We start from the raw sequence: 23,544 nt of genomic DNA, 5'->3' as shown, positions 1-23,544 counted from the left end.
CATTTCTAGTGGGCAGAACTAATGGTCTAGAGTTAAGGCAACAATACTCATAATATCAAAACCCTAGAAATAATCTAAATGTCCACTAACAGCGGAATGGATAAGAAGGTGGAAATCTATACAGCAGTGAAAATAAATGATTATGTGTATCAACACAGATGAATCTCATAAACAAAATTGCAAAAAGCCAAGACCTGTGTTTTGACAGCATTTTAACTTAACAATGCTGTGTGTGGTTTACAGATCCATATGTAGCAAAAGTATTTTTAAAATGCATGGGAATAATAAACACCAAGTTCAGGACAGCGGTTCCCTCTGGCAGCAAGGAAGGAGATACAATTGAGAAGAGTAAAATGAAAGCTTCCCTGCGCTGCTAAAGTTTTATTTCTTCACACTTCAGTTCAGTTCAGTTCAGTTGCTCAGTCGTGTCCACTTCTTTCAGACCCCATTAATTGCAGCACGCCAGGCCTCCCTGTCCACCACCAACTTTTGGAGTTCACCAAATCTCATGTTCATTGAGCCAGTGATGCCATTCAACCATCTCATCCTCTGTCGTCCCCTTCTCCTCCTGCCTTCAATCTTTCCCAACATTAGGACCTTTTCAAATGAGTCAGCTTTTCATATCAGATGGCAAAAATATTGGAGTTTCAACTTCAATATCAGTCCTTCCAATGAACACTCAGGACTGATCTCCTTTAGGATGGAGTGGTTGGATCTCTTTGCAGTCCAAGGGGCTCTCAAGAGTCTTCTCCAACACCACAGTTCAAAAGCATCAATTCGTCGGCACTCAGCTTTCTTCACAGTCCAACTCTCACATCCATACATGACTACTGGAAAAACCATAGCCTTGACTAGATGGACCTTTTTTGGCAAAGTAATGTGTCTGCTTTTTAATAAGCTGTCTAGGTTGGTCATAACTTTCCTCCCAAGGAGTAAGCATCTTTTAAATTCATGGCTGCAGTCACCATCTGCAGTGACTTTGGAGCCCAGAAAAATAAACTCAGCCACTGTTTCCACTGTTTCCCCATCTATTTGCCATGAAGTGATGGGACCGATGCCATTAACTTACTTTTTTTAATGTTGAGCTTTAAGCCAACTTGTTCACTCTCTTCTTTCACTTTTATCAAGAGGCTCTTTAGTTCTTCTTCACTTGCTGCCATAAGGGTGGTGTCATCTGCATACATATCTGAGATTATTGATATTTCTCCCGGCAATCTTGATTCCAGCTTGTGCTTCATCCAGCCCAGCATTTCTCATGATGTACTCTGCATATAAGTTAATAAACAGGGTGATAATATACAGCCTTGATGTACTCCTTTTCCTATTTGGAAACAGTCTGTGGTTCTCTGTCCAGTTCTAACTGTTGCTTCTTGACTTGCACACAGGTTTCTCAAGAGGCATGTCAGGTGGTCTGGTATTCCTATCTCTTTCAAAATTTTCCACAGTTCATTGTGATCCACATAGTCAAAGGCTTTGCATAGTCAATAAAGCAGAAATAGATGATTTCTGGAACTCAATTGCTTTTTTGATGATTCAGCGGATGTTGGCAATTTGATCTCTGGTTCCTCTGCCTTTTCTAAAACCAGCTTGAACATCTGGAAGTTCATGGTTCACATATTGCTGAAGCCTGGCTTGGAGAATTTTGAGCATTACTTTACTAGCATGTGAGATGAGTGCAATTGTGTGGTAGTTTGAACATTCTTTGGCATTGCCTTTCTTGGGGATTGGAATGAAAACTGACTTTTCCAGTCCTGTGGTCACTGCTGAGTTTTCCAGACTTGCTGGCATATTGAGTGCAGTACTTTCACAGCATCATCTTTCAGGATTTGCAATAGCTCAACTGGAATTCCATCAGCTCCACTAGCTTTGTTCGTAGTGATGCTTTCTAAGGCCCACTTGACTTCACCTTCAAGGATGTCTGGCTCTAGGTAAGTGATCACACCATTGTGATTATCTGGGTTGTGAAAATCTTTTTTGTACAGTTCTTCTGTGTATTCTTGCAATCTCTTCTTAATCTCTTCTGCTTCTGTTAGGTCCCTATCATTTCTGTCCTTTACTGAGCCCATCTTTGCATGAAATGTTCCCTTGGTACCTCTAATTTTCTTAAAGAGATCTCTAGTCTTTTCCATTCTATTGTTTTCCTCTATTTTTTTGCATTGATCACTGAAGAAGGCTTTCTTATCTCTTCTTGCTGTTCTTTGGAACTCTGCATTCAGATGCTTATATCTTTCCTTTTCTCCTTTGCTTTTCGTTTCTCTTCGTTTCACAGTTATTTGTAAGGCCTCTTCAGATAGCCATTTTGCCTTTTTGTATTTATTTTTCTTGGGGATGATATTGAACCCTGTGTCCTGTACAATGTCACGATCTCCATCCATAGTTCATCAGGCACTTTATCAGATCTAGTCCCTTTAATCTATTTCCCACTTCCACTGTATAATCATAAGGGATTTTATTTAGGTCATACCTGAATGATCTAGTGGTTTTCCCCCACTTTCTTCAATAAGTCTGAATTTGGCAATAAGGAGTTCATGATCTGAGCCACAGTCAGTTCCTGGTCTTGTTTTTGCTGACTGTATGGAGCTTCTCCATCTTTGGCTGCAAAGAATATGATCAATCTGATTTCGGTGTTGATCATATGGAGATGTCCATGTATAGAGTCTTCTCTTGTGTTGTTGGAAAAGAGTTGTTCATTACTTTTTATGTTTTTTGATAAAAAGGGTATATATTATTTTCTTTTTTTGTACACAAAATAAAATTTTAAATGGAGCACATGGCTATGTTTTGCTTATTTCTCTATGCTGCTGCTGCTGCTGCTGCTAAGTCGCTTCAGTCGTGTCCATTTTGCTTAGTGCTAAACAAATCCTGGCACAGAGTAGGTGTTCAGTTAAAGTCACCTTAATAGTTCAAATAAAGGAAAGTTCACAATGTTACAGTTTTGGCTGTTAAAATATTTCCATCCTATCACATTAGAGTCATTAGGTTATGTAGCAACACAAACTTTTCAAAAGCATGGGTTCATTTTACAAATATCTATTAAGGTCCTGGGCTTCCCAGGTGGCTCAGTGGTGAAGAATCCACCTGCCAATGCAGGAGACGTAGGCTCAATTTCTGGGTTGGGAAGATCTCCTGGAGGAGAAAATGGAAACCCACTCCAGTATTCTTGTCTGGAGAAATCTTGTCTCATGCATAGAGGAACCTGGAGGGCTATAGTCTATAGGGTCACAAACGAGTAGGACACAATTGAGCAACAGCACACACGCACGCATTAAGGGCTTACTCTATGCCAAGCACTCCTCCAGTGTTAGGGTACAACAGTGAACATAAAATTCTCTGCCCTCAGAGGGCTTACACTTGAGTGTGTGGGGCGAGGGTGCAGGGGTGAGAGTGCAGCAGAAGAGTATTGGTAATAAAAAATAAGTAAGTAAGACAGACAGTAGGTCAGATAGGAATAAGGGCCCTCAAGATAAATGAATCAGGGTAGGGGGACAGGAAATGTTAGAAGGTTTTAGGCACAATTAAACAGGGTTGCCAGGTTGTTCTCTTTGAAAAGCTGACTTCTTGAGTTGAGACCTGAAGTGACAGAGAGGCAGTGAGAATTTGAGTCAGAGGGAGAAGGACGTGCAAAGACCTCGAGGCAGCCTGGAAAGGAGGCCAGTGAGGCTGGGGCAGAGGGATTGCCTGGGAGATGGTTGGAGAGGGGATCCGAGGCTAGACATTTTAAGGACTTTGGCTTTTACTCTAGGTGATATTGAAGAGGTGGAACAAAGGACAGACATGGTCTGACTTACACATTTAAAGGATGACTCTCTTTCGGGAATAGAAGATAGTGGAGAGCAGAAATAGGGACACTAGTTGGGCGATTATTGCAATAACTGAGGCTCTGCTGCAACGAGGGTGGCAATAGTGGAGGGGATAAGTGGACAGAGGTTTGGCATGTTTTGAAGGCATAGGTGCAGAGCTGTTGCTGATGGACTGTATGTGAAGCATGAGAAAAAGGGAGCAGGCAGGGATGACATGAAGGTTTTTGTCTTGAAGCAGTCATTTACTGAGAAGAGGAGGTATTGGATGGTGGTGGAGTGAAGTTCAGCTGGGACATGTTAAGCTTGAAATGCTTACTAGGCATCCAAGTGGGACTGCTAATCAAACAACTGATGTATGAGTAAGGTAGAGGAAAACATAGAAGCTGGAAAAATTAATTTGAAAGCCATTAGCATACAGGTTCTAACTGTTGCTTCTTGATTTGACTGCCTACAGATTTCTCAGGAGGCAGGTAGGTTGATTTCCATCTCTTTAAGAATTTTCCATAGTTTTTTGTGATCCACACAGTCAAAGGCTTTGGCATAGTCAAGAAAGTAGAAGTAGATATTTTTCTGGAACTCTCTTGCTTTTTCAATGATCCAGTGGATGTTAGCAATTTGACCTCTGGTTCCTCTGCCTTTTCTAAATCCAGCTTGAACATACCTGCCTCCTGAGAGATCTGTATGCAGGTCAAGAAACAACAGTCAGAAAGGAACATGAAACAATAGACTGGTTCAAAATTGGGAAAGGAGTACATCAAGGTTGTATATTGTCACCCTGCTTATTTAACGTATATGCAGCATACATCATGTGAAATGCCAGGCTGGATTAAAGCACAAGCTAGAATCAAGATTACCAGGAGAAATATCAATAACCTCAGATATGCAGATGACACCACCCTTATGGCAGAAAGTGAAGAAGAACTAAAGAGCCTCTTGATGAAAGTGAAAGAGGAGAGTGAAAAATCTAGCTTGAAACTCAACATTTGAAAAACTAAGATCATGGCATCCGGTCCCATCACTTCATGGCAAATAGATGGGGAAACAATGGAAATAGTGACAGATCTGAACTTTTTTTGGCTCCAAAATCACTGCAGATGGTGACTGCAGCCATGAACTTAAAAGATGCTTGCTCCTTGAAAGAAAAAATATGACAAACATAAAGTGTATTAAAAAGCAGAGACATTACTTTGCCAGCAAAGGTCCATCTAGTCAAAACTATGGTTTTTCCAGTAGTCATGTACACATGTGAGAGTTGGATCATAAAGAAAGCTGAGTGCTGAAGAACTGATGCTTTTGAACTGTGGTGTTGGAGAAGACTCTTGACAGTCTCTTGGACTGCAAGGAGATCCAACCAGTTCATCCTAAAGGAGATCAGTCCTGGGTGTTCATTGGAAGGACTGATGCTAAAGCTGAAACTCCAATACTTTGGCCACCTCATGCGAAGAGCTGACTCATTGGAAAATACCCTGATGCTGGGCGGGATTAGGGGCAGGAGGAGAAGGCAGCGACAGGGGATGACATGGTTGGATGGCATCATCGACTCAATGCACGTGAATTTCAATAAACTCTGGGAGTTGGTGAAGGACAGGGAAGCCTGGCATGCTCTGTGATCATGGGATCACAGAGTAAGACAGGACTGAGTGACTGAACTGAACTGAGCATTTGGTAGGTGGCACTAGGGATAAAGATTCAGCTTGCCAATGCAGCAGAGAGGCAGGTTCCATCCCTGGGTCAGGAAGGTCCCCTGGATAAGGGGAGAGCAACCAGGAAAATCCCATGTAGAGAGGAGTCTGACAGGTTGCAGTCCATGGGGTCGCAGAGAGTCAGACACAACTGAAGTGACTTAGTACAACATACAGGTGGTTCAGTTCAGTTCAGTTCAGTCCCTCAGTCGTGTGTGACTCTCTGCAACCCCATGAACTGCAGCACGTCAGGCCTCCCTATGCATCACCAACTCCCAGAGTTCACCCAAACTCATGTCCATCAAGTCGGTGATACCATCCAGCCATCTCATCCTCTGTTGTCCCCTTCTCCTCCTGCCCTCAATCCCTTCCAGCATCAGAGTCTTTCCAATGAGTCAACTCTTTGCATTTGACTCAGATGACCATTATATCTACTACTGTGGGCCGGAACTCCTTAGAAGAAATGGAGTAGCCATCATGGTCAACAAGAGTCTGAAATGCAGTACTTGGATGCAATCTCAAAAACAACAGAATGATCTCTGTTCGTCTCCAAGGCAAACCATTCAATATCACAATAATCCAACTCTATGCCCCAACCAGTAATGCTGAAGAAGCTGAAGTTGAACGGTTCTATGAAGACCTCCAAGACCTTTTAGAACTAACACCCAAAAAGGATGTCTTTTTCATTATAGGGGACTGGAATGCAAAAGCAGGAAGTCAAGAAACACATACAGGTGGTATCTGAAATACAGGTGGTATCTGAAGGTTAAAGATAGGATGAGATAATTACGGGTGTAAGTGCAGCTAGAAATGAGGTGAGGTCCAAGGACCATATCTTGAACATTGCCATGTTTAAAAGAGGAAGAGGAATATCCAGCAAATGAGACAGACGATTATCACACAAGGAGATAGGAGACCCCCACGCAACTGTAGTGCTGTGGGAGCCAATTAAAGCACTTAAAGGAAAGTGCCTAGCAGTGTCAGAAATGCTCAGGGTCCAAGTGAGATGATTGTAAGAGACCACAGAATTAAACAAAATAAAGGTTTTGGGAGACTCTGACAAGGGCAGTTCTGGGGAAATGGTAGCATGTTAGGGATAGACAATTCTTCTGAGGCTCTTTTCTTGCCTCATCTGACTTTTAGACAGAAAGAAATTCCTTGTATTCCTGATGAAATTGACACAAATATATACTGCAAAGCAGCAGCAGTCTGGTCATATCATACCTTATTTCATTCTAAAGGAACAGAGCTCAAAACATCTAGAAAATACCACAAAAGTACAATAACCCACTTCACTTTCTTAAAACAGAAAATTGTTTTCTGTACCAGGAGGAAATGAACTAGGAATTCTGGTTGCCTAGCTGAAGCGGTCACCTTCCTCTAACTATGTTATGTGAAGCCAAAGAATTCCCTTTCATTTGTCAACAAATCAAACTTCCCTCAAGTTAGTTGCTGGAAAAATAGATTAGCTCGGGCTTGTGCTATTACCTCATAATGCCATTTATCTCCTGAGAACTTTAACCCCAGGGGCCAATGCATCTGTCTGATTCATCCAGGGTCAGCGCAGGTGAGTCTCAGATAATGCCAGCCTCCTGTTCAAAAGCCTCGGTAGAGCTGCCATGAGTCGAGGAGAATTACGAACAAGACGTGGCAGGGGGAGAGGCCTCTGGTCCCTGATCCACCCTGCTCTCTCTGCACCCAGAAAACCGGACTGAGGGGACCGACAGAGAGAAGACTGATTTTAGCCTATCATTTGCAAACTTACACTTTCGGACAACTTCCAAAGCACTACTGTCTGACCATATGCTAAAGAGAAAAACAAAAATTAAAACAATGTCCTTCTTATAATATAGGGATTTGCTAAATTATTATGATATAACCCCAAACTCCAGTGTGGCCCATTATAACAAAAGATTAATTTTCTCATTCTGTAGGGTGCTGTGAGATCTTCAGAAAACACAGGTTAAACAATGTCCAGAATTTGAAAGTAGGAACCAGTATTGGAGGAGTAATTTGATAATTAAAAATTCTCATGGGGGACTTCCCTGGTGGTCTAGTGGCTAAGACTATGAGCTCCCAGTGCAAGGGTCCTGGGTTCAATCCCTGGTCAGGGAACTAGATCCCACATGCTACAGCTAAGGGTTTGCATGCTGCAACTAAGACCCAGTACAAATAAATAAATACACATTAAAAAAAATTTTTTTATGGAGTGGAGTCAAGTTATTATTGCAACTGAAATAGCTGTAAGAGATAAGAAGACAATTTTCATATTTTTGAATCAAACTGTATTTATTTAATACATTTTTCTAAGTTAAATATTCAATTTGTAGGATTAACTATTTTAACAGCCAGTAGAACTCTTAATATTTATTGCAAAAGATTCTTTTGGGTTCTGTTTTTTTTTGATGGAGATAGCTTCCTCTTCCTCCAAAAACCAAAATGTAATCATAAATTTTGAGACTTCTCAAACAGAACCTTTTGAGATATAGAGTAGAAAAAAAATGAGCTATCTTTTCTTTCTCTCTGCCCATACTCAACATCTAGTGAATTTACAATTTAATCAAAAACAGGAATGAGAAAAGAGCTATGTGATTTAAATTACAGATATTAGAAAAAATATTGCTTTATAAAAACATGGCAAGAGAATATTATTTAAAAAATTGGGGTTTGGCATTTCAGAATATCTTGTCTCTGTATTAAGTATATCTGAGAATGTGAGCTGAATATCTAGGTATTTGACAGATTCATAAACAGTAAGGAAGGACTCTAACAACTACATTGTGGAGAACAATCATAAAGTTAAGTTACTCTTAAGAAAGAACTTAATTAGACTCTGAAGAGAGAACTTAATTAAACTTACATTCATAACAAAATTATTTTATAGAAGCATGCAACATTTTGGTGCATTTCAATTATATTAAGAGTACACTTGCATTCAATATTTATGTGTATTTCACTCTATACTATGTACTGTGAAGTCAAGTGGGCCATAGGAAACACTACTACAAATAAAGCTGGTGGAGGTGATGGAATTCTAGCTGAGCTATTTCAAATCCTAAAAGATGATGCTGTTAAAGTGCTGCACTCAGATATGCCAGCAAATTTGGAAAACTCAGCAGTGGCCACAGGACTGGAAAAGGTCAGTTTTCATTTCAATTCCAAAGAAAGGCAATTTAAAGAATGTTCAGACTACTATGCAACTGTGCTCATTTCCCACGCTAATAAGGTTAGGCTCAAAATCCTTCAAACTAGGCTTCAGCAGTACATGAACTGAGAACTTCCAGATGTACAAGCTGGGTTTAGAAAAGGCAGAGGAATCAGAGATCAAATTTCCAATAATCGTTATATCATAGAGAAAGCAAAGGAATGCCAGAAAAACATCTACTTCTGCTTCATCAACTATGCTGAAGCCTTTGACTGAGTGGATCACAACAAACTGTGGAAAATTCTTAAAGAGCTGGGGTTACCAGACCACCTTACTTGTCTCCAGAGAAACCTATATGCAGGTAAAGAAGCAATAAAACCTTACGTGCAATGACTGACTGGTTCAAATTTTGGAAAGGAGTACAACAGGCTATATATTGTCACTCAGTTTATTTAATTTCTATGTAGAGTACATCATGAGAAATACCAGGCTGGGTGACTCACAAGCTGGAATCAAGATTGCCAGCATAAATATCAACAATATGCTATTTGCATATGATACCAGTCAGAAAGTGAAGAGGAGCTCTTGATGAGGATGAAAGAGGAGACTGAAATAGCTGGCTTAAAAGTCAACGTTCTAAAAACAAAGATCATGGCATCCAGTCCCATCACTTCATGGCAAATAGAAGGGGAGAAGCGAAAGCAGTGACAGATTTTATTTTCCTGGGCTCCAAAATCACTGCAGACAGTGACTTCAGCCACGACATTTAAGAAACATTTGCTCCTTGGAAGGAAAGCTGTGACAAACCTAGACAGCATATCAAAAAGCAAGGACATCAATCACCTTGCCACTAAGGATCTATAGTCAAAGCTATGGTTTTTTCAGCAGTCAAGTATGGATGTAAGAGTTAGATCATAAAGAAGGCTGAGCACCAAAGAATGATACTTTCCAATTGTGCTGGAGAAGACTCTTGAGAGTTCCTTGAACTGCAAGGAGATCAAACCAGTCAATCCTAAAGGAAATCAACACTGAATATTCATTGGAAGGACTGATGCTAAAGCTGAAGCTCCAATAACTTTGTCCGCCTGGTGCAAAGAGCTGACTCATTAGAAAAGACCCTGATGCTGGGAAAGACTGAAGGCAAAAGGAGAAGGCGCGGCAGAGGAAGAAGAGATGATTAGATAGCATCACTGACTCAATAGACAGGAGTTTGAGCAAACTCCAGGAGACAGTGAAGGACAGGGAATCCTGGCGAGCTGCAGTCCATGGGGTTCAAAGAGTCGGACAGGACTTAGCAACTGAACAACAATGACAACAGCAATAGTTACACAGCTGTAGGATCAGAACTCGGAGAAGGCGATGGCACCCCACTCCAGCACTCTTGCCTGGAAAATCCCATGGATGGAGGAGCCTAGTGGGCTACAGTCCATGGGGTCGCTAAGAGTCGGACAGGACTGAGCAACTTCACTTTCACTTTTCACTTTCCTGCATTGGAGAAGGAAATGGCAACACACTCCAGTGTTCTTGCCTGGAGAATCCCAGGGACGGGGGAACCTGGTGGGCTGCCATCTATCTGTGGGGTCGCACAGAGTCAGACACGACTGAAGCGACTTAGCAGCAGCAGCAGCAGGATTCTATGTAGATAGTATAACATAGTCTTTGATTTAACAATATAATGTGAATATTTACATGCCAGTATTCTTCAAAATATTATTTAAAACTGTCTCCATATGAAACTGTCTTTACTTAATACGGATATTGTGTATTATAATTTAAAATAATTTTTTCTAAATTGTACACACATACTTTTCATTTCTTTATTTGTAGTAGAGCTCATATTTTGACGTGCTTACTGCCTATATGTATCAATGAGTTTTTCTTATTTTATTCACAGTTTTTGAAATCAGTAATTAATGCTGTGAGAATATCTATAAATAATAACTTCCTTTCCTTTAAAAGAATAACCGGCTCTATACAGCCATCATTACATTTGCTGTCTACTCACCTTCATTAGCTACTTACTCTAACTTTGAACTTTTATTTTTGTGAAAATTAACACCAAAATATCCAGAAGCATATTTTTCTTTGCCTCAAATCAACTTACAGAGCAATGAAGCTCAATTAATCTAAATCAACTTTATTCTCTTATCAATACCACCTAATTCTAATTTCTCTCTGTCGCAGAATAAATGAGTCTGGCCTATATATACCAATCTAATTTGGACAACTTCATTTTCTAATCTTTCTATAACAATTCTAATATTTTTGAGCAGAAATATAAAAAGATATGAACTGAGACACAAGAGGGTCTGACGGAAGCATTGTTTATAGGGCCAAAGGACTGGAAACAACTTAAATGTCCACCAAAAAGGACTGTCACACTCTTAGGATAAAATATAACGTGGCTGTGACAAGGAATTGAGGACATGAGGAGGAGGGAAACTATAATCTATTGGCTTAAAAACAATCAATGTTTAGTGTGACTTGCACTGTAACTGTATGAAAAATGGAGATACTGTATATAACACTATTGCTTGATTTTTAAGAAGCAGCTGTAAATAAATTCTTGTCCACATATAGAGGGTTTATAAGAAAGTTTTAACCTTCTGGAGTGGAACTAGGGACTTGGATTTAAGGTGGAAAGCTAACTTAATTCTCACTCTATTTTCTGTTGTGTTGTTTGAACTCTGTTGTGCATTTTTTAAAAATTTAAAAGTAAACAGAGACATAAAATTACTCATCTCAGCCCATGCCATGCACGCCACCTCCCTCCTCCTTCGCTCACTGCCTGGGGAGACAAGCACTGCTCCTCCCCACCCTCGGCTCTGCACCCACACTCTGACGATTCGACCCTAGTCACACTCCACTTTCCTGAGCTGGTTCTTCATTAATTGATGCTAATCCCTCTTTTAGAAATGTGACTCACTTCATGGGAAAGCTTCTGCCTGAACCCTGTTCTGCTGATAATGTTAGTCTCTTCTGTCCAATAACAAACACATCATTGTGACTCTTGTTTATCATTCTTGCTTCCTATTCTCCCCTGCTGTCACCCCAAAGTTTCCTTGCCCACAGAAAACTGCACAGAAGGCCCCACATACCTATTATATCACATTGACAGTAAACTGTAGCTATAAGGTGATTTTTTTAAAAGTCAAGACAATTGTAAGAGAAGGTATTTGATAGTAGCTGTGCCCTCTGGAATACTATAAGACTAGAGTTGGGGGTTGATCTGTTCATGACATAAATCTGTTATAGAAAAATAAACAGCTAAAACAAATGCTAGTGATGCACTTTCTACATACTATTGCTACTGACATCTCATTATATAAAGTTAATTTGGAGCAGAAACTGTCTTATTATCAATCGACAGGAATCTGAGGCTAGGTTTATGCATGAAACAGTAATTTACACTCACAGTATTAACTTCCAGTCTTGGTTCTGTTGAGGTCAACTACATGTTTCTAATTATTCTACTTCCTCTAAATCCAGAAGATAAAACATTTTCTGGGGAGGAGGGTGATACTTTCCTCCAAACAAAAGGGGACAACATAGCCAACTATTAAACCAAGGACCCAACATGCTTATGAGATCAGTCAAAATATTTATATATACTCAAGCACTTTGAAATCTCAAGCTGCTTTGACCAGCTGTCATTTTGGTGTCAAACTCCGGTCATTTTAATGTGAAACAAAGGTCAACTGAGGGTTTGTCTTCCTCTTCTCCTATTAGTGAGATACTCAATAGTTACTGAACTCTGCTTAAACTCCCGAAAGTAGGTCCCCACTCCAGACTGCTGTTATCCAGGCCTGTGGGGTTTCATGACTGTTTATAAATAAAATACAAAGAAATGGAGAAAAGTAAAAATGTCAAATTAATATTTTATGGTATTGTCAACCACCAAAAAGATAGACAACCCAGTATGGCCTATGCATGTTTTGGCACTGACGGCAAGGAAACATTTGCAGGTGAGAATGATATCCAGTGTGTGCACCATGCCAATATATCTTTTTCTCCGTATCTAAAATAAGATGGCACCAACATAAGAGCTATAGACTTCCATGTGTAAACTGTATGAAAGGTCTTGTCATGGTATGAAGTGTACAGTGCAGGGAATAGAAATAACTACACAACATCTCTGTATGCTGACCAGACTTATGTTAGTGATCATTTTCAAATGTATAGAAATATCAAGTCATTGTGTTGTATAATAGGAACTAACAGGGTTGTAGCTCAAGTATACTTCAAAAATAAAGAGTCATAGAAAAAGAGATCAGATTTGTTGTAATCAGAAAGGTACAGACATCCAGTTATGAAGTAAATAAATACAGAGATGTAATGTACAGCATAATAAACAGAATTAACACTGCTGCAGCTGCTGCTGAGTCACGTCAGAGATGGCAGCCCACCAGGCTCCCCCGTCCCTGGGATTCTCCAGGCAAGAACACTGGAGTGGGTTGCCATTTCCTTCTCCAATGCATGAAAGTGAAAAGTGAAAGTGAAGTCGCTCAGTCATGTCCGACTCTTAGTGACCCCATGGACTGCAGCCCACCAGGCTCCTCCGTCCATGGGATTGCCTTCTCTGAGAATTAACACTATTGTATGTTAAATATGAAAGTTGTTAAGAGAGTAAATCCTAAGAATTCTCACCAAAGGGAAAATATTTTTCAATTTCTGTAATTTTGTATTTGTATAAGATAGATATTCATTAAGCTAATTGTAGCAATCATTTTATGATGCACGTAAGTCAAATAATTATGTTGTATGTTGTACACCTTAAACTTACACACTGCTGTATGTCAATTATATCTTAAAAAAAAACTAGAAGAGGAAAAAATTAAAAATAATAAGATGGCATAGTCTTTTTTTCATTTCTCATTCTAAAAACTCCACTATAAAGATCATTACTTTAGCTATGAGAACTTTCTTCATAGCTCAGTTGGTAAAGAGTCTGCCTGCAATGCAGGAGACTTGGGTTCAATTCCTGGGTCAGGAAGATCCTCTGGAGAAGGAAATGGCAATCCACTCCAGTATTCTCACCAAAATCCCCATGGACAGAGGAGCCAGGCAAGCTACAGTCCATTGGATCCTAAGAGTTGGACACAACTTAGTGAATAAACCACCACCACCAAGGATCATTACAAATTCTAATAAATTGTTGGTCTTTAAAAATACATGTTTATTTCTAAAGTTTATTCTCTCAGTTTTCTGTTCAACCCTCAAATTTATATGCTAATACCTATTCCTGGCTTTTCTTTCCTAGACTTTTAATTCTCACCTTAAATTTTTTTTGCTAACCTGAATCAGGATAATTAATTATATGAGATTATTTTATTAGTCATCACATTAAAGAAGAAGGGCCTAGAATTACACATTCAAACCATGATAAATGAGGGAAAGTATTTGCAGGTATCTCCTTGGTTCCCTTTAAGTGAGGTTCTGAGTGACGCACTAGTCCATTCATCTGTCGTTGAACATAAATGTGCCGCACATCTGCTGTGAGCCTGGCATGACCGTCTGCTGGGGAGGTGGTGGTGAACGAAAACCATCACTTATCCTCTGAGAAATGGTAAAGACACGACAGATCAATCATGCAGACAGTGGTGAGTTTTATGACAAAAAGTAGTAGGCGTACAGGACAGTGAGAGAGGAGGTGCTGCTTCAGCTGTGTGATGAAGACGGCCTCTCTGGAGAGGGCCATCTGATACTCACATCAGCAGAGGCCATCAGGATTGAGCCAAGAGAACAGGAGGCCCGGGCTTGGTGTGTTCAAGGAGCAGAAAGAAGGCAGGGAGTGAGGGTGAGGTGTGGGAGGTGAGGTCAGGGAGATAAGCAGGCCACAGGGAAGGAAGGCGCCTCGGCCACAGAAGGAGTTTGTTTTCTGTGCTAATGGTCGTGGGAAACCATCACTGGGATGATCACTCTGGAGCCTATGTAGAGAAGTGCAGGGCTGCAGAGATGACTCTAGGAGGCTAGAAGGCCTTAAAAACAGTGCTGGCAAGAGAGGAAGTGATTTAGATTGGAGTTCAGCACAGGACATGGTAAGAACTGGGTGCCTTGGACGTAGCACTGATAGGGACTTTTTGAAAATTTAAGGTAAAGAAACTTAATGTTTCCTATACTTTAGCACTTTTTATTTAGAAGAAAATGAGTAAGAGTGAACAAAAAGCGTGGTATATCGCTTCTTCCCAAATGGGTATAATCCTATTTCTCCAACAGCTTATTACTCATTGACATCATTTAATCATAGAATATTAGACTTGGAAGAGATCACAGAGTTACATAACCTAATTATCTGTTTTGCTCTAGCTTGAACAGGTTGGAATCAAAGAAAGCACAGGGAATATCACATGTGGTCATTAACGCTTCCTGCTGCAATTATAATATAAATACTAATAAGCCAAAATAACAAATTGTTTTTTATGTTCACATAAGAATTCAGAATGAACAAGATTTCTTTACAAATTTTCCCTTGAGAAATAATTCTATGAGCAGCCTAGATTTCTAAAATAGCAATGGGCTGAACATAACTATCTATTTTCCTTTAATTTTGTGTGTCTAGGGGATATCTTTAACTTAAAATACATTTTCAGGACACCAAGTTTGAACGACTCACATTTCTAAGACTTTTCTTAATAAGACCCCAGATAAGGTCCCATATCATAGCTCTAATCATTAGAGAAATAGTTGGTGTGAATAAATCTTATGTATGAAAATTCTATCATATAAAGTTGAGTAAAACATTACTACTCAACTTATAGTAGTGTGTTTGATTTAAAATGGTGTTTCTGAATATTTTAGTTTAAAAACTTCATAGTCTTCATCTCCTAGAGATACTGAAAAATTTCTGCGAAACAGAAGAAATTATTTATTCAACAAATATCTATTGAGTACCTTCAGGGGCCAGGCATTGTTCTAGTCATTGAGGATACAGCAGTGAGAGAAAGGCTATAGAGAAGCAGCCACTTTGTAATTTGTAATTACTTCATCAGAGTGATAGTGCCATGGGGAAAACCAAAGCATGGAAAAGCCGATGAGGAATGTGGTAGAAGGAATTGCTATTTTATCCATAAGAGAAAAAGCCATTCAGATAAAGGGACTCTGTGCAGGCAGAGATGACAGCAAATGCCAAATGCATGAGGGGGAAGCACGTTTGGTGTATGGGAGGAGTAATAAGAAGACGTGGGTCACAGTGTTAAGCAAAGTGAAAGTGTTAGTTGCTCAGCCACGTCCGACTCTGTGAAATAGACTGTAGCCCACCAGGGTCCTCTGTCCATGGAATTCTCCAGGCAAGAATACTGGAGCAGGTAGCCATTCCCTTCTCCAGGGGATCTTTCTGACCCAGGGCTTGAACCCAGGTCTCGAACCCAGGTCTCTTGCATTGCAGGCAGGTTCTTTACCATCTGAGCCACCAGGGAAGCCCAGGTCACAATGTTAGGCAGGGGCAAAATTCTGGGGGCCTCGTGGGCCACTCTGGAGACGCTGGCTTTTGCTTTGAGTAGGCAGGCACTGGAGAATTCCAAAGAGGAGAGCAGCGCAATCTGATTCAATATGTTGTAACAGGGTCACTCTGGCTGCTGTTTTGATCATTGTGAATGTGTGTACAGGTGTTCACGCTGGGGGCAGGTACTCCGTGGTGGAAGAAGTGCTGTTAGGACACTACCGCAAAGATCCAGGCAAGAGAAGGTGATAGCTTGGACCACGGTGGGCAGTGCGGAGCTGGCAAGAAGTGGTTAGTTAGGCCCTGCGCGTCAACCAAACTGCCACTAAATCTGACATGGCTCATGAAAGAGAGGAGTGAGGGGTGACTCTGTGGTTGGGGCCTGAGCAACCAGAAACATGGAGCTGCCCCCTTTACTGACCAGGCAGACTGCGAGAGGCAGGTCTAGAGTGAGCCGCCGGAGCTGAGTTTTTCCCAGGGTATGTTGGAGGCACTAATTAAACATCCAAGAGGAAACGTTGCAAAGCAGTTGAGCTATGAGTTTAGCAGCTGCAAAGGGAGGTTGTGGCAAGAAATATAAATTGAGAAGCATGAACTTTCAATGATATTTAAAGCTGTGACATCAGCGACATTTAGGGTATGGACTCTTTAAGATATTTGTGTATGAACCCCTTTGAAAATTTGTTAAAACCCACAGACTCTTTCCCTGTATGACATTTTAAATGCACAAAATAAAATACATCTTAAATATTTTGGTATATATAATTGGTATAAAGAAAGCCAATTATAATAAAACAAGTCATCAAAACATCTAAAAGTTACACAGTAGTAAACTAATATTTTTATTGATACATTAAATAATGAGATCTAACAGTGAGCAAAATAATCACAGTCACTTCAAAGAAATCATATGCATAAATATTTCAAGATATCTGTGACAGTTATAATGAGATGGAAATATCTGCAATTTTTTACTCGCATATAAACTCACAGATCTAGCTGATATTACCGTGGTTTGGTTGTCTATGTTCATGATTTCAGGAAATGCAAAGTTCATCTAGAGGTTCATGAAAATAAAGAAATGTTTCCCTTTCAAGATCACAGAGACCAGGCCTGTGGACTCCAGGTTAAGAATCCCTCACTTAGGGGCGGAACACAGCTAGAGAAGAGGGGAGGGCCACGGTGCAGAACTTGGGATTCTCCAACATGAACAGGCAGGGGGAAAGGAGACATGGCAAGGAAAATGGAGAGAACGGGACAACATTTAAAATCAAAAGGAGACAGTCTAAGTCAAGGAACGTGTTCCTCTTTAAATATCCTCAATCCTATCTACGCATTTGGCAGACAGCCTCAGTGTACATACTTCACGTCCTTATCAAGTCTTTTATTTACACGTGCTTTTCCATATTGTTTTAGAATTCCAGTTCCTTGATAAGGAATTGTGTTTGTATTATATTTAGGGAAACCTAGTCCATGGGGTCGCTAGGAGTCAGACGCGACTGAGCGACTTCACTTTCACTTTCCTGCATTGGAGAAGGAAATGGCAACCCACTCCAGTGTTCTTGCCTGGAGAATCCCAGGGACGGGGGAGCCTGGTGGGCTGCCGTCTCTGGGGTCGCACAGAGTCGGACACGACTGAAGCGATTTAGCAGCAGCAGCAGCAGGTTTTTTCCTAGAGTATCCTTTATCCAGGGCACATTAATCACTAGTATTTTCAGTTTTATGTAGAGTAAATTGATTTTCTACATGACATGCTTTCCTCTCAATTACTAGACTAGATTTTATGGGAAGATTAGATTTTGTGGGAACCCACAAAATAGCTACTTTATCCACTTTGGCAAATATTAAGTCACAATTCACCATCTAAACAATGAAAACAGCAGTTTAAAATATATACTGAAATGTAGACTTGAATTGGCTTATTGAAGACATAAAGCTGATAAAATACAATACTCATCCATAGCCACAAACGGAAGATGAAAAGGCTGATCATTAAATTGGCAAATAGGAGGATACTGCTAACATATGTTGGAAATAGATTCATATATGTTTCAGATATATACACATATATAAGATACTATAAATTGATGTGGGCATCTAAAATGAAAGCCTAGAAAGATTATGGAAAAGCTCTGACAAATGGCAACAGAATTGCAACATTAAGCCTACTACTAAAAGGCACATCAAAATCTGTTAGAGTAATGTTAAAAATAGATACAGCTTTCAAGTATCTTCCTTTAGTCTATTTAGGTTGAAAGATACTTTGAGAGCAACTGGAAAGTGTAAACACATACTGAAGATTAGACAATGATATTGGTGTTAATTCTCTAGGGTGCAGTTACGCTGCTGTGGTTACATAGGAGGTTGTCCCAGAAATGTGGGCTGACGTGTGTAGGGCTGAAGTGTTGCACTGTCTACAGTTTAAAGTTTCAATAATCCAAGGGGGGAAAGTAAGTGTCTCTGTGTGTACTTACGTGTGTAGAGAGAAAGAGAAAGGAAAAAAAAAAAAAAAAAAAACAGAGAAAGGAGACAGGATATGAGGGAAAGTTTTAATTACTGAATGTTAGAAAATGACAAAGGTATTCACTCTACTAGTCTTTAAATTTTTCTATAGATGGGAAAACTATCCAAATTAAAAGCTGTGGAAAAAATTTCACAGAAATGTATAGATTGTTAATCTCCTATAATAATGGTACATAAATCTATAATAGACATACCTAAAACAAGGAGGTAATGATGTATACAGCATAAATTTTAAAAGAAATATGAATTTCATATAAACTGAATTCAAAATACAAATCATTAAATAGGACAATTATTTCATATGCATTAAAAGTGTGATACACAGGGAAGAATAACTTCCTGATGTCCCCTAGTTGTGCCCTTCCAATTCAGGGTCTCTAATCTCAACAGGATCTCACTGGGGCTCAAAAATGATCAGTCCTCAGTTTCTCCAAAGCTCCAAAGGCAGTATTTACATTGTTATCATTCTCAAAAGTTCCATTACTCTTTGAGCAGATGATCTCATTTCCAAGTTGAAAGAAAACAGAACCATCAGATGCGAAGTCCTTTGCCCGCATGCTCTGTGGTAGATGCTGCCATCTGGCTGATCCAACTGCCATTTCAAGTCTCTGATTTCTTCCACCTGAGAAGAGAAGAAGCGGAATGCTTTCCCAGCCTCTCTTGGAGTGACATGTGGCCATGTGACCCAGTACTGGCCAATGAGATGTGAGCAGAGGGATCCTGGAGGCCTCTGGAAACACTTTCCTGCTTAGAGGACCAAGTGTAGCCAGCACCGTCCCTCCCCCTTCCTCCCACCTTGCTCGTGGCCTGAGAGGGAAAGGTGAACGCAGGGAGGCCACCCGCTCAGCGGACCTCCGCGAGGTGCACCCTGGCACTGAGCGCAGAAGCCATGCCAGCAGGTGCTTCCCTGAGAGAAAGACTGTCACTTCAGAAAACTAAGCCTCTGCAAGAGTGAGGCACTCTTAGTAGCTGGGTTTTCTCTTATTTGCAGTGGACAGCATTCCTAGCTGACACTGAAGCTGTTGTCTCCAGGGCTCCTTATCCAGCACTATGGATCCCACTCCCACCTTCTCAGCGGCCCCTCTGTTGACTGCACCCGTCCCCTTCAGCATCTTCAACCTTTCTCTAACTATTTCAGATCATCAGTGTTTCAGACACTCGTTTCCCCTGCACTAAATAAAACACTCATGTATGAAACAAACTGCCCCTCAACCTGCCATCTTCCTGAGTTGCTTCTGGCTTATCTCTGCCCCTCCTTTCACCATCATTCTTCTTAAAAGAGCTGTCTACATCCACAGTCTCCAATTCCTTATTTCCTGTTTCTCGACTCACTGTACCTGGATTGTGCCCTGGCCACTACTGAAAGTGCTTTTGCCAAGGTCACCAGCTACATCTTATTGAAAAATCCTATGGGAATTTTCCTGTTTTTAACTTAGTTGATCCCTTTGTCGCATTTGACACCATGACCATACTATCCTTTTTGAAATATTTTCTCCCTTAGCATTTTAAAAAGTATTCTGTCGAGAGAAGGGCGGCCGGGCCCGGACTGCTTGCTTAGCAGGCTTCAACTCCCCGGACCCGGGACCGGCCCGGCTAAGGTCCCCGGGGTGCCCAGAGGAGGAAGGGGAAGTTCCAAACCCTGCCCCTTCGGGACCCCTGGGCGGGCTCACACGCGAGCAGCGTCCTCCGTTTCCAAGCGCTGGGGCAGGTAGCGGGGCTCAGGCCTGCCCCCCAGCTGTAGATGGCAGGGTTTCTCTAGTATATCTAGTATGAGTTCTACGTCTTGGCCTTTTATCCACCTTCAGCAGTCTCATCTCCATCATCTTAAGAATAAATGAGATTTGCATGAGTTCCAAACTTGGGGCTGAAGTACAAACTCCAGTGCTGATATCCGTTTCTTCTAGTTGTTATTAACAGCTCCTCAGAAAATTAAATGTCGTCAGAAGACCGAGAAGCTCAGGAGGATGAATTGCTGGCCCTGGCAAGTATTTATGATGGAGATGAATTTAGGAAAGCAGAGTCTGTCCAAGGTGGAGAAACCAGGATCCATTTGGACTTACCACAAAATTTCAAGATAGTTGTGAGCGCTATCTGCTCTCTGCAAGCACTTAGACAACCTGTGGGAAGAACACCGTGGCAGCGTGGTCCTGTTTGCCTGGATGCAGTTTCTTAAGGAAGAGACCTTAGCGTACCTGAATATTGTCTCTGCTTTTGAACTCACGATGGGTTCTCAGAAAAAGGTTCAGAGAAGGATGGCTCAAGCTTCTTCCAACACAGAGCTAGATTTTGGAGGACCCACTGGATCTGACATAGACCAAGAGGAAGTTGTGGACGAGAGAGCCGTGCAGGATGTGGAATCATTGTCGAGTCTGATCCAGGAAATCTTGGACTTTGATCAAGCTCAGCAGATAAAATGCTTTAATAGTAAATTGTTCCTGTGCAATATCTGTTTCTGTGAGAAACTGGGTAGTGAGTGCATGTACTTCTTGGGGTGCAGGCATGTGCACTGCAAAGCCTGTCTCAAGGACTACTTTGAAATCCAGATCAGAGATGGCCAAGTTCAATGCCTCAACTGCCCAGAACCCAAGTGCCCTTCAGTGGCCACTCCTGGTCAGGTCAAAGAGCTAGTGGAAGCAGAGCTGTTTGCCCGTTATGACCGCCTTCTCCTCCAGCCAACCTTGGACCTGATGGCCCATGTGGTGTACTGCCCCCGCCCATCCTGCCAGCTGCCTGTGATGCAGGAGCCTGGCTGTACCATGGGCATCTGCTCCAGCTGCAATTTCGCCTTCTGTACCCTGTGCAGACTGACCTACCACGGGGTCTCTCCATGTAAGGTGACAGCAGAGAAATTAATGGACTTACGAAATGAGTACCTGCAAGCAGATGAGGCCAATAAAAGATTTTTGGAACAGAGGTATGGTAAGAGGGTGATTCAGAAGGCACTGGAAGAGATGGAAAGTAAGGAGTGGCTAGAAAAGAACTCAAAGAGCTGCCCATGTTGTGGAACTCCCATTGAGAAATTAGATGGATGTAACAAGATGACATGTACTGGCTGTATGCAATATTTCTGCTGGATTTGCATGGGTTCTCTTTCTAGAGCAAACCCTTATAAACATTTCACTGATCCTGCTTCCCCGTGTTTTAACCGGTTGTTCCATGCTGTGGATGTTAATGGAGATATTTGGGAAGATGAGATTGAAGACTAGTTAACTTCTACTGCTCAAGATATGGAAGTGGAATGGCTTGCCCTAATCTTTTGTCAAGTATACAGAGTAACTTTGCAGGATATTTAGGGTGCCATTGATTTAGTCTTCCTATGTAGAAGATATGGAAGAACAAGGTTTTATTTTCATGTGGTACTACTGATTAAGGCACATGTATACATTTTTTCACTGCAGCATAATTGAGGAAGTATTAAGCCAAAGGTTCAGAAAATGAAAACTAGAAAATATTAAATATTACAATGTGCCCAAAGCTTTGAATAGTTAAAATTAAATATTTATTTTCTTCTCCAAGCTTTAGGGAAAGAGAGAGGGGTCAAGAGTTAAAGACCTTTTTATCTCTGAGAAGCATCCCTCTAAGACATTCTGTGGGAGCTCTCTCAGTAGTACTCCTTAACACTTGGGGTAGGTAGAAGCCTTACTAAAATTGTGCCGAGAGCCTGATCTTATTTACTCAGTATTACATTCTTTCCAACCTGATTTCTGCTAATTTTATTTGGAGGAAGCCCCTTACTCTCTAACTGATTAGATGGCCCCGTGTCATTTTGATCTGCTGCTTTTCAGAATAGAAATTTACAGATAATTTAAAAAATATTTTTTAGTACGTAAACACTGTAGGTCACCTAATATATTTTATCAGTGGTCTATAGTCCACTGGTTTTGAGCCAAGTCTAGAATTTATTGATAGTGGCTTAGAAGAATTTCAGCCCTTTTAAACTTTCCTGCTGCTTCTAGGCAGTAGAGCCTAGATTCAGAACGACTTGCCTTTGCTACCTTTTGTTCTACATTCTCTCCGGTTGACCCTTGCCCTACCTTTCATTGGTAAGGACAATTTTCATATTAGCTCCAACAGCTCATATTTTTATTTCCCCTGCTGGGATAGGAGAAAGCCTAATATATTCCCAAGCTGAGCTTTAATTATCTGCGTTTTGAACACTGCACCACCATAGTTCCAGAGCTAAGTTTCTGAATTCTTTTTAAAAGGGCTTCTCTAACGTGCTATGGAAATTTGTTTTCCTATCCTCTCTCTTTTTTTTTTTTTTTGGCATCAGCACTGTTTCAGGGGATGATTTTTGGCTTGATACCTAGATCCCTGTTCTTGGGTTTTGTTGGCTTTTTGAAAAATTGTCTTTCCTTATGGTTTGGTGAGTGGGTTGGTAGCAAAATAAGATTTTTGGTAAAAAGGATAGAAGAATTCAGCTAAAGCTGTGAACATGTTCTTTTTTCCTACCTTGTCATTGAAAATTGGGGAATCGCTTTTAACCATTTTATGTGTGTGTATCCAAAGAGCATGGACTGTTTCTGGATTGTCAATGAGGATGCTATATCTTAAAAATAAAAATTATTTAAAAATTGTCTTATAATTAAAAAAAAAAATATTCTGTCCTAGTTTGCCTTCCTTCCTCTGGGAGAGCCTTCTGAGTCTCTTTTGAGGGATCCTGGTTTTGCCTGTTGGATGAAATTAGTATCTATACATTGCTGTATCCCCAATCTGTATCTCTTCAGGAGCTCAAACCCTCCTCTTGCCCATGTTTTCTTTCTCCACAAATGGTACCATCCACCCAGTGCTCCAAGCCAGATTCTTAAAGGATCCTTGATGTCCCCTCTCCCCCTGTTCCTCAAATCCAGTTAATAGTAATCCCTGTGAATTCAGCATCCCAAAGCTCTGTGACCAGCCCCTTCTTTCAGTCCTGCTAATCTTCTCCCAGGTTAACCTCTTCCTGCATCAGCTTCC

At 40.8% G+C, this 23,544-nt stretch overlaps 1 pseudogene across 1 annotated transcript; it reads left to right on the top strand.

Annotated features, from left to right (window-relative positions):
• LOC108637896 lies at positions 20,673–23,165 on the top strand (annotated as a pseudogene). Its single transcript, XR_001919416.1, has one exon. The product of XR_001919416.1 is annotated as an E3 ubiquitin-protein ligase RNF14 pseudogene (transcript).

Source organism: Capra hircus, chromosome 17, assembly GCF_001704415.2.
Source record: "Capra hircus breed San Clemente chromosome 17, ASM170441v1, whole genome shotgun sequence".
Taxonomy (NCBI): Eukaryota; Metazoa; Chordata; class Mammalia; order Artiodactyla; family Bovidae; genus Capra; species Capra hircus.
The sequence above is the reverse complement of the archived record's forward strand: the minus strand, read 5'-3'. Positions and strand labels throughout refer to the sequence as shown.